The following is an 8889-nucleotide window of genomic DNA, read 5'->3' on the forward strand; positions in this document are numbered from 1 at the left end:
ATCTACTTTTCCAAACACTTTTGCCCTTGTTTTGGACTCTAACTTGCATGATTTGAATAGAACTAACCCGGACTGACGCTTTTTTTTAGCAGAATTGCCATGGTGTTATTTATGTGCAGAAACAAAAGTTCTCGGAATGACCTGAAACTCCACGGAACTTATTTTTGGAAAATATTAAAAATATTGGCGAAAGAATCAAGGCCAGGGGGCCCACACCCTGTCCACGAGGGTGGGGGGCGCCCCCTGCCTCGTGGGCCCCCTGGAGCTCCACCGACCTCAATTCCAACTCCATATATTCGTGTTCCGGGAGAAAAAATCAGAGAGAAGGATTCATCGCGTTTTACGATACGGAGCCGCCGCCAAGCCCTGAAACCTCTCGGGAGGGCTGATCTGGAGTCTGTTCGGGGCTCCGGAGAGGGGAATCCATCGTCGTCGTCCTCATCAACCATCCTCCATCACCGATCCAATTCCTACGAGCTTTTCACATATTGTTTTCCGCCTATTTACTTTTCCGTTGCTACTGTTACAATCACTACAAAACCCAAAAAATATTACTTTTGCTACTGTTACCGTTACTTCCATATTACTTTGCTACTAAATACTTTGCTGCAGATATTAAGTTATCCAGGTGTGGTTGAATTGACAACTCAACTGCTAATACTTGAGAATATTCTTTGGCTCCCCTTGTGTCGAATCAATAAATTTGGGATGAATACTCTACCCTCGAAAACTGTTGCGATCCCCTATACTTGTGGGTTATCACCGCCAGGACAGGTGGAGTGGTCAACATCTTCTTGAGCTGGAGAAAAGCTTCATCCACCTTGTCGTTCCACTCGAAAAAAGTGGTCTTCTTCATGAGCTGGTACAGGGGAAGAGCCTTCTCGCCCAGCCGACTGATGAAACGGCTGATGGATGCCAAGCAGCCGGTGAATTTTTGCACGTCCAGCAGTCGGGTGGGCACCTCCATCCTCTCGATGGCCTTGATCTTCACAGGGTTGCATTCTATGCCGCGCTCTGAGACGAGGAAGCCAAGAAGCTGGCCAACTGGTACTCCAAAGACGCATTTCTCCGGGTTGAGCTTGATCTGGAATCGGCGCAAGTTTTCAAAGGTCTCCTTGAGGTCCTCTAGCAGCGTTCCACACTTCTCCGTATTCACCACAACATCATCCACATAGACGTGGGTGTTTCTGCCGAGTTGCTTGAGGAAACACTTCTGCATGCAACGCTGAAACGTGGCGCCGGGATTCCTCAAGCCGAACGTCATGGTCAGGTAACAGAAGGCTCTGAATGGCGTGATGAAGGCGGTCTTCAGCCTGTCGGCCGGGTTTAGCTTGATCTGGTGATACCCTGAGTATGCATCCAAAAAGCTCAACAGCTCGCATCCGGCTGTGGAGTCAATCACTTGGTCGATTCTTGGCAAAGCAAATGGGTCTTTGGGGCACGCTTTGTTGAGGCTGGTATAATCAATACACATGCGCCACTGCTTGTTCTTCTTCAGCACTAGGACTGGGTTGGCTAACCATTCTGGAAAGAACACTTCCATGATGAAGCCGGCTACTAGAAGCCGGGCTATCTCTTCTCCAACAACTCTTCTCTTCTCTTTCGACAGGCGGCACAAGGGCTGCCTGACTGGCTTGGCATCAGACCGGACGTGTAGCTTGTGCTCGGTGAATTCCGTCGGAACACCCGGCATGTCCTTGGGAGACCATGCAAAGATGTCCCGATTCTCACGGAGGAAATCGACGAGCTCGCCTTCCTATTTGCTGTCAAGATTTGCACCTATGACAGCGCGCCTCTCCGGATGCTCCGGGTCCAAGGGTATCTTCTTTGTCTCCTTTGCCGGCTTGAGCGAACCCTCAGCTTCCGACTCCATGGGGTTGTGTGACATTTCCGGCTGCTTGCCGGCCATCGCCATAACCCGGTCAAAGAGCCGCTTCTCAGCCGCGATCACGAGGGACTCGGCTAACCGGCTGCTCTCTGCTGCGCAGGCGGACAACTTCTTGTAGTCTCCTGCTATGGTTAGGATTCCCTTGGAGCTCGGCATCTTCATCTTCAGGTAAGCATAGTGGGGGACCGCCATGAACATGGCCAGGGCAGGCCGGCCAAGCAATGCGTGATAGGGGCTCTCAAGGTCGACCACCTCAAACCAGACTGGCTCTCGGCGGAAATGATTTTTGTCCCCGAAGAGGACATCTATCTAAGTCTTGCCGATTGGTGAGCAGGAACGGCCTGGAACGATGCCATGGAAAATAGTCCGGCTGGGGTGAAGATGTCTCCTCTTGATTCCCAACTTCTCCATGGTATCTTTGTACAGGATGTTGATGCTGCTGCCGCCATCTATCAGAACTCGGGAGAAACGAGCAGCTCGCCTCTCCGTGGCAAAGGTGGCATCCAACACTAGAGCATAAGAGCCGGGATTGGGCATCACCTCCGGGTGGTCGGCTCTGCTCTAGCTGATGGGCTTCTCGGACCAATGCATGAATTTGGGGGCCTTTGATGCTACTGCGTTTACTTCTTGTTGCTGTTGCCATCTACTGCGCCTGTCGACGGCCACGCTCGTGAACACGACATAAGCTCCATGCTCTTCTGGGTATTCATCTTGTATTGCGCCGACTAGCCGAACCGTCGGCTGCTGAGGAGGAGGAGGTGGCGGGATGGCAGGCAGAGGGGGCTGGAGTCCATCACCCTTGGCGATCCTGGTGAGGCAGTGGCACTTCCGAGTGGTATGGTTGGACGGCTTCGCGCCGCTGTGGAACTTGTAGGGTGCATCGAGAGTCTGTTCGTACGAGAAGGCGGGCAACAAGTTAGGCTTGCCGCCCTTCTGGTGTTTGGGAGGAGGCTGCCCTTCCGGCTACTGATCTTCGACTGTTGCCACCTGCCGGCTCGTGGAAGCCGGCTGCATGGCCTTGCGCTTGTTGTCGTTCGGTTCCCGTCGCCGACTGGCGTCACCAGTCGGGGTCCGAGGAGCTTGAGGGGCCACCTTGCCCGACGCATTAACTTGGATCTCCGCCTTCATGGAGGAGTCGGCCATGGCGTACTTGTCTGCTATGATCAGCAGCTCGTCGAGGGTTGCCGGCTCGTCGTAGAGGAGCTTGTCCTTGAGGAGGGTGCCCTCTCGGCACCCGGCAATGAAGTATTCGATGGCCTGCACCTCCTGCATGCCCTCGCAAGAGTTGCGCAGCTCGGCCCTGCACGTGAGGTAGTCGCGAGTCCACTCGTTGGGGCCTTGGACGCACAAGGAGAGCTGGCGAGCCTTGGGCGGCCGCTTGTACGTGCTGGTGAAGTTGCGGATGAATGCTTCGGTGAAGTCAACCCAGCTGTTGATGCTGCGGGGCTTCAGGCTGTTCAGCCACGTCCAGGCTGTGCCCTGGAGCACGAGCGGAACGTACTTCACGGCAACACGCTTATTGCCGTTCGCGATGCTGATGGCTGTGGAGTAGTCGACCAGCCAGTCTTCCGACTTCACGAAGCCGGTGTACTTGGGCGTATCTCTCGGGAGAGTGAACACTTTGGGGAAGGCCTCATCTCGGATGCGGGGGCCGAAGCAAGGCGGACCCAGCTCATCTTCTTCTTCTAACGCTAGGATCGATTGAGGCGATCGATCCGGTGGCGGGCATCATTTTCTCCGATTCCTTCTCGGCGGCCAAGACGGTCGCCGAGTGACAGGTGATCAACAGGCAGCGGGGAAATGTGCCTCTCCCTGCGGGGAGGGGGAGGCGGACAGTCGTCTCTCCGCCGCACTGCTCTTCGGCGGCCGTCTTGGTCGCGCTCTATGGTGACATGGGTCCGGCTGCGGCTGGCAGCCGGCTCTTTGTCTCTTCTATCGCGGACGCCACCAATCGGCGTCCGGGATGTCGCGCCTTGATCTCGGTGAGGAGGCGGGTTGTCGTTTCGCCGGTTGGGCGCTTCAGTGCGGCACCCGGCATCTTGCTGCTCAGCAGCCGCGTCGAGGAGCCGCTGGACTCGCTCCGTCATGTGGCGACGCTCGCTGCCCTCGAGCTTGTCTAGCTCGTCTGCTGCCGCCTGGGCAGTGCGTATGTTCTCGGCAGGCGTGGCGTAGACGGGATGATCTGTCCCGAACATGCTGGCGACGGTCGCGCCATGCTGCCGGACCAGGCCAATGCGGCTAGGACCACCAGGAGCCGGCGTGCCGCCGACGGCTCGGTCCATCTCCCGCTGGTAGGCCTCCGAAAGGCGTCTCATGCTGGCCAGCCGGTTGGCGCTTTTGATGAGCTGGACACGGCGTGCCTCCAGCGTCTCGGCGTCGGCATCTTCCGGGATGGGCGCAGTCAAGTCTTGCATCGCCGCCTGCAACGGATCCTGGCCACCTCCGGCAGAGTGCTCGCCGTGGCTGATGACGAGCACTTCCGTGACGGTACTGCCGCCGCTGTCCGCACTAGGAAGCGGCTCGTCGTAGACCACCACATTGGTAGGGAACGCGTCAAGCGATGCCGTGTGGGAGTCGACCAACATCGGGTCGGTGGAGCCAACCGACTCCAAGTCGGCAGCAGGCTCGCTGGCGACGTGGAGCTGATCGAGGAGGCTCACGAGGCGGCTCTTAGGGCCATCGGTGCCCGCATCAGACGCGGGCTCATCGGAGAGGCGAATCTCGCCAACAAGATCAGCGAGGCAGCTCACCGTGCAGGCGACCTCCGCGTCGCACAGTGCGTCGGCGCAGACGCCGTCTGGTGTGCCGGGCTGGCTATGCTCGCCAGGAAGGAACAGGGTTCCCGTCTAGAACAGGTCTCCGGGAGACGGTGCACCTCGCCCCATGGTGGGCGCCAAATGTCGGGGGTTGGGTGCGACATATGCCAATGGATGGCTTATGGTGGGAGCGAGTAGAAGGTCGCCGGTGCCTGGAAGCGGGATGAGGCGTAGACATGAATGCCGGCACACTTTACCCAGGTTTGGGCCTCTCCTAGGAGATAACACCTCTAGTCCTGCTCTGCGGGGTCTTCGCATGATCACTAGGGCACTAGTGAGTACAATGGTGCTCCTTGAGCTGTATGCTAGAGGTAGAAGAAGGCTAGGCTTGCTCTCCTCTTCTCCTAGGTGTGAGTCTAATTCTAATAGGTTGGAACCCTTTGCATGGGTGCCCTGGGGGGTTTATATAGGCCTACCCTGGATGGGTACAATGGTAATCTGGCCGGGTGTAGGACCCGGCTATCAGTGTCTCTTGTCGCCGGCTTCTCCGCCGGCTGCTGGGGCCCGCCGCCTGGTCTGGTACGGCGCCGACAGGCCGCTCCCGCCGGTCGCGGGTCTTGCCGGCTGCTGATTACTGTAGCGTGATGCTAATGACGCAGGCTCGGTCAGGGGGGCGTGGCTACAGTCCCGCCGCCTGGCGGGAGATCATTGTAGCCACTCCGCGTCTTATCTGGTTAATGGTGTACGAGTCCCGAGGAAGGAGCGGGCCGCCTGTTAGGAGCCGGCCTCCCTCGGGTCCGACTGGTGAGGCTTCCGCCGTCTTCCGGACTCTCGCTGCCTGGTAGGGCCCGCCGTCTTCAAGCCGTACCGACAGGCGGTCTGTCGGAGTAAATGGCCACGGGTAGCCCAACCGACTCCCCCTGGCTCCTCGAAAAATTATCAGGCCATTCAGGCCTTCAAGCATACAAAGCATAGGGCCGCCTTCCCCCGGCCGGCTATCCCCAGGGCCGACTCCCAGAAGGCGACCCAGCCTCAGAAACCTCCCTCAAGAAAGATACGAGATAGCCGACTCCAGGGAGCCGGTCCCAAGAGGACCGACTCCCAGAAGCCGGCCATGAAGAAAGCCGACTCCCAGAAGCCGGCCATGAAAAAAGTCGGCCAAGACTGCACCTACTAAGACTGTACCCACGTAACGGCGATAGGATGGGGCGTGGCCGCAGTACAGCCCACTACCCCCGAATCCCGGAACAGGCATGGCCACAGGGCGCCGTACGGGCCAGCCATCCCCCGTCCGGCGCGGCACTGTACCCATGTTGGCCTCGATGTCACCCACGACAGGTGCCAATACGGCCCGTGGGCGGCGGGCCCCTTTGCTAGAGAGACATCTGAAGACGGCCTGGCCTCCTCTAGTCGGCCAGGGATGTGGCCGGCTCCCAATAGCCGGCTACCTCCCTCCCTCGAGGCATGCGCCCCATTAAGGAGACAAGACGAGGTAAGGCTACAGTGAGAGCTTGCAAGGCGGGGACACTGTAGCCACGCTTACCTCGACAAAACCCTCGTCATCAGAGGCGAGGCAACAGTAACCAGCCGCCGACAAAGCCCCCAAGCAGTGGGGCCGCCCTGCCGGCCAAGAGGCCGGCAGCCGGCGGGACCCACCAGTCGGCGGGCCCCAATGACCGGCGGAGAAGCCGGCGAGCATAGACACTAACGGCTGGGACCCGCGCCCAGCCGGATTACCATTGTACCCCTGGGGGGGTAGGCCTATATAAACCCCCTAGGACACCCATGCAAAGGGTTGATCTCATAGAATTCCACACACCACATAGAGAGAAAAGGAGAGCTAGCCTTGCCCTTCTTCTTCCTCCAGCCAAACAGCTCAAGGAGCACTTGTAGCTACTTGTATTGATCTAGTGATCAAGCGGAGACCCCGCAGAGCAGGACTAGGGGTGTTATCTCCACGGAGAGCCCCGAACCAGGGTAAGATCCGCCGGCGTGCATGTCTTCGCCTCGTCCCGTTTCCAGGCACCAGCGATGTGTTACTGGCTCCCACAATGATAAGCCACCCGTTGGCATATGTCGCACCTACCACCCGACATTTGGCGCCCACCGTGGGGCCAGGTGCACCGTCGTCCGGAGACCTGTTCTGGACGGGAACCCTGTTCCTCTCCCGCGAGCGCAGCCAGCCTGCTGCGCCCGATGGCCCTTGCCCCGACGCGCTGCAAAGCGTTGACGACGCCTGCGCGGCAAGCTGCCTCGCCGATCTTCTTGGCGAGACTCGCATCTCCGACGAGCCCGCGTCCGACGTGGGCATGGATTAACCCGAGAGCCGCCTCGTCAGCCTCCTCGACTAGCTTCATGTCTCCAGCGAGCTTGCTGTGGACTTGGAGTCGGTCGGCTCCACCGACCCGATGCTTGTCGACTCCGACACGGCATCGCTCGACGCCTACCCCTCCGACGTGGTAGTCTTTGATGACCCTCTCCCTCGAGCTGATAGCTGCAGCAGCGCTATCACTGAGGCGGCGATGCATGACTTGTCCGTCCCCATCCCGGCCGATGCCGACGCTGAGACCCTGGAGGCTCGCCGCCTCGCCCTCTTGGCGGAGGGCCAGAAGATAGCCTCCATGAGACGCCTCACCGAGGCCCACCAGCGCGAAGTCGACCGCGCCGCTTTTGGTACGCCGCCTCACGGCGGGCCGAGCCGAGTCGGCCTCGTCAAGAAGCGCGGCGCGGCCATCGCCAGCATGCTGGGGGCGGACCGCCCCGTTTACGCCACACCGCTCAAAAATCTGCGAGCTGCTCAGGCGGCAGCAGATGAGCCGAATGGGCTGGGGGCTGATGAGCTCCCCTACATGACAAGGTGCATCCAGCAGCTGATCGATGCGGCCGCAGAACGGCACGAAGCCGGCGCCCGCGCTGAGAGCCCTCCCCCGCGCCGAGAGCACGCCGCGACATCCCGATCGCCTACTGTGAGCGGCGCCCGCGCAAGGAAGGACAAGGAACCGGCTGCTAGCCGCAGCCGGACTCGAATCACCATCGAGCGCGACGCGGAAGGCCGCCCTCGAGCAGTGGAGCGCCAAGGCAATCCGCCTCCTCCCCCGCCTCGCGGGGAGAGACGTCCCACCCCGCTGCCCGACACGCATCCGACTCTGGGTGGCCGACTAGGCAACCGCTAAGGAGTCGGCGAGAACGACGCCTGCCACCGGATCGAGCGCCTAGCTCTATCCCTGGCGCTAGAAGAAGAAGATGATGTTGGCCCGCCATGCTTTGGCCCCCGCATCCGTGACGAACCCTTCCCCAAAGGGTTCTGGCACCCCAGAGACACGCCGAAGTACAACGGCTCCGTGAAGCCGGAAGATTGGCTCATCGACTACTCTACCGCCGTCAGCATTGCGAACGGCAATAGACGCGTAGCCGTGAAGTACGTCCCTCTCATGCTGCAAGGCACAGCACGCACCTGGCTCACCAGCCTCAAGCCCTACAGCGTCAACAGCTGGCTGGACTTCACGGAAGTCTTCTTCCGCAACTTCACCAGCACGTACAAGCGGCCTCCCAAGCCCCGCCAGCTCTCCTTATGCGTCCAAGGGCGCAGCGAATCGACCCGTGACTACCTCACGCCGTGGGCCGAGCTCCGCAACTCCTGCGAGGGGGTGCACAAGGTGCAGGCCATCGAATACTTCACCGCCGGGTGCCGGGAGGGCACCCTCCTCAACCACCGACTCCTCTGCGATGAGCCGGCTACCCTCGACGAGCTGCTGGTCATTGCAGACAAGTACGCCACGGCCGACTCCTCGATGAAGACCGAGCTCCGAGTGGACGCCTCTGGGAAGGTGCTCGCTCCGGCTCCTAAGACGCCGGCTGGCGACTCCAATCGGCGCCCCTACCAGAACGACCACAAGCGCAAGGCCCCTATGCCGCCTACCACCAGTCGGTAGGTGGCCACAGTCGAAGACGAGCAGCCCGAAGAGTGGCCCGCTCCCAAGAAGAAGTGCGGCAGGCCGGCTTGGCAGCCGGCCTTCTCCTACGAGCAGACTCTCGATGCCCCCTGCAAGTTCCACAGCGGCGCGAAGCCGTCCAACCACACGACTCGAAAGTGCCACTGGCTCACCCGGATCTCCAAGGGCGAGGGGATGGTACCGCCTCCGCCTCCCGGCACGCCGCCTCCAGCCCCCCAGCAGCCGGCTGCCCGACTAGCAGTCGGAGCCATTCAAGATGAGTTCCCAGATGAGCACGCCGCCTACGTCATCT

Source organism: Aegilops tauschii, chromosome 5 (genome assembly GCF_002575655.3).
Source record: "Aegilops tauschii subsp. strangulata cultivar AL8/78 chromosome 5, Aet v6.0, whole genome shotgun sequence".
NCBI classification, from domain to species: domain Eukaryota; kingdom Viridiplantae; phylum Streptophyta; class Magnoliopsida; order Poales; family Poaceae; genus Aegilops; species Aegilops tauschii.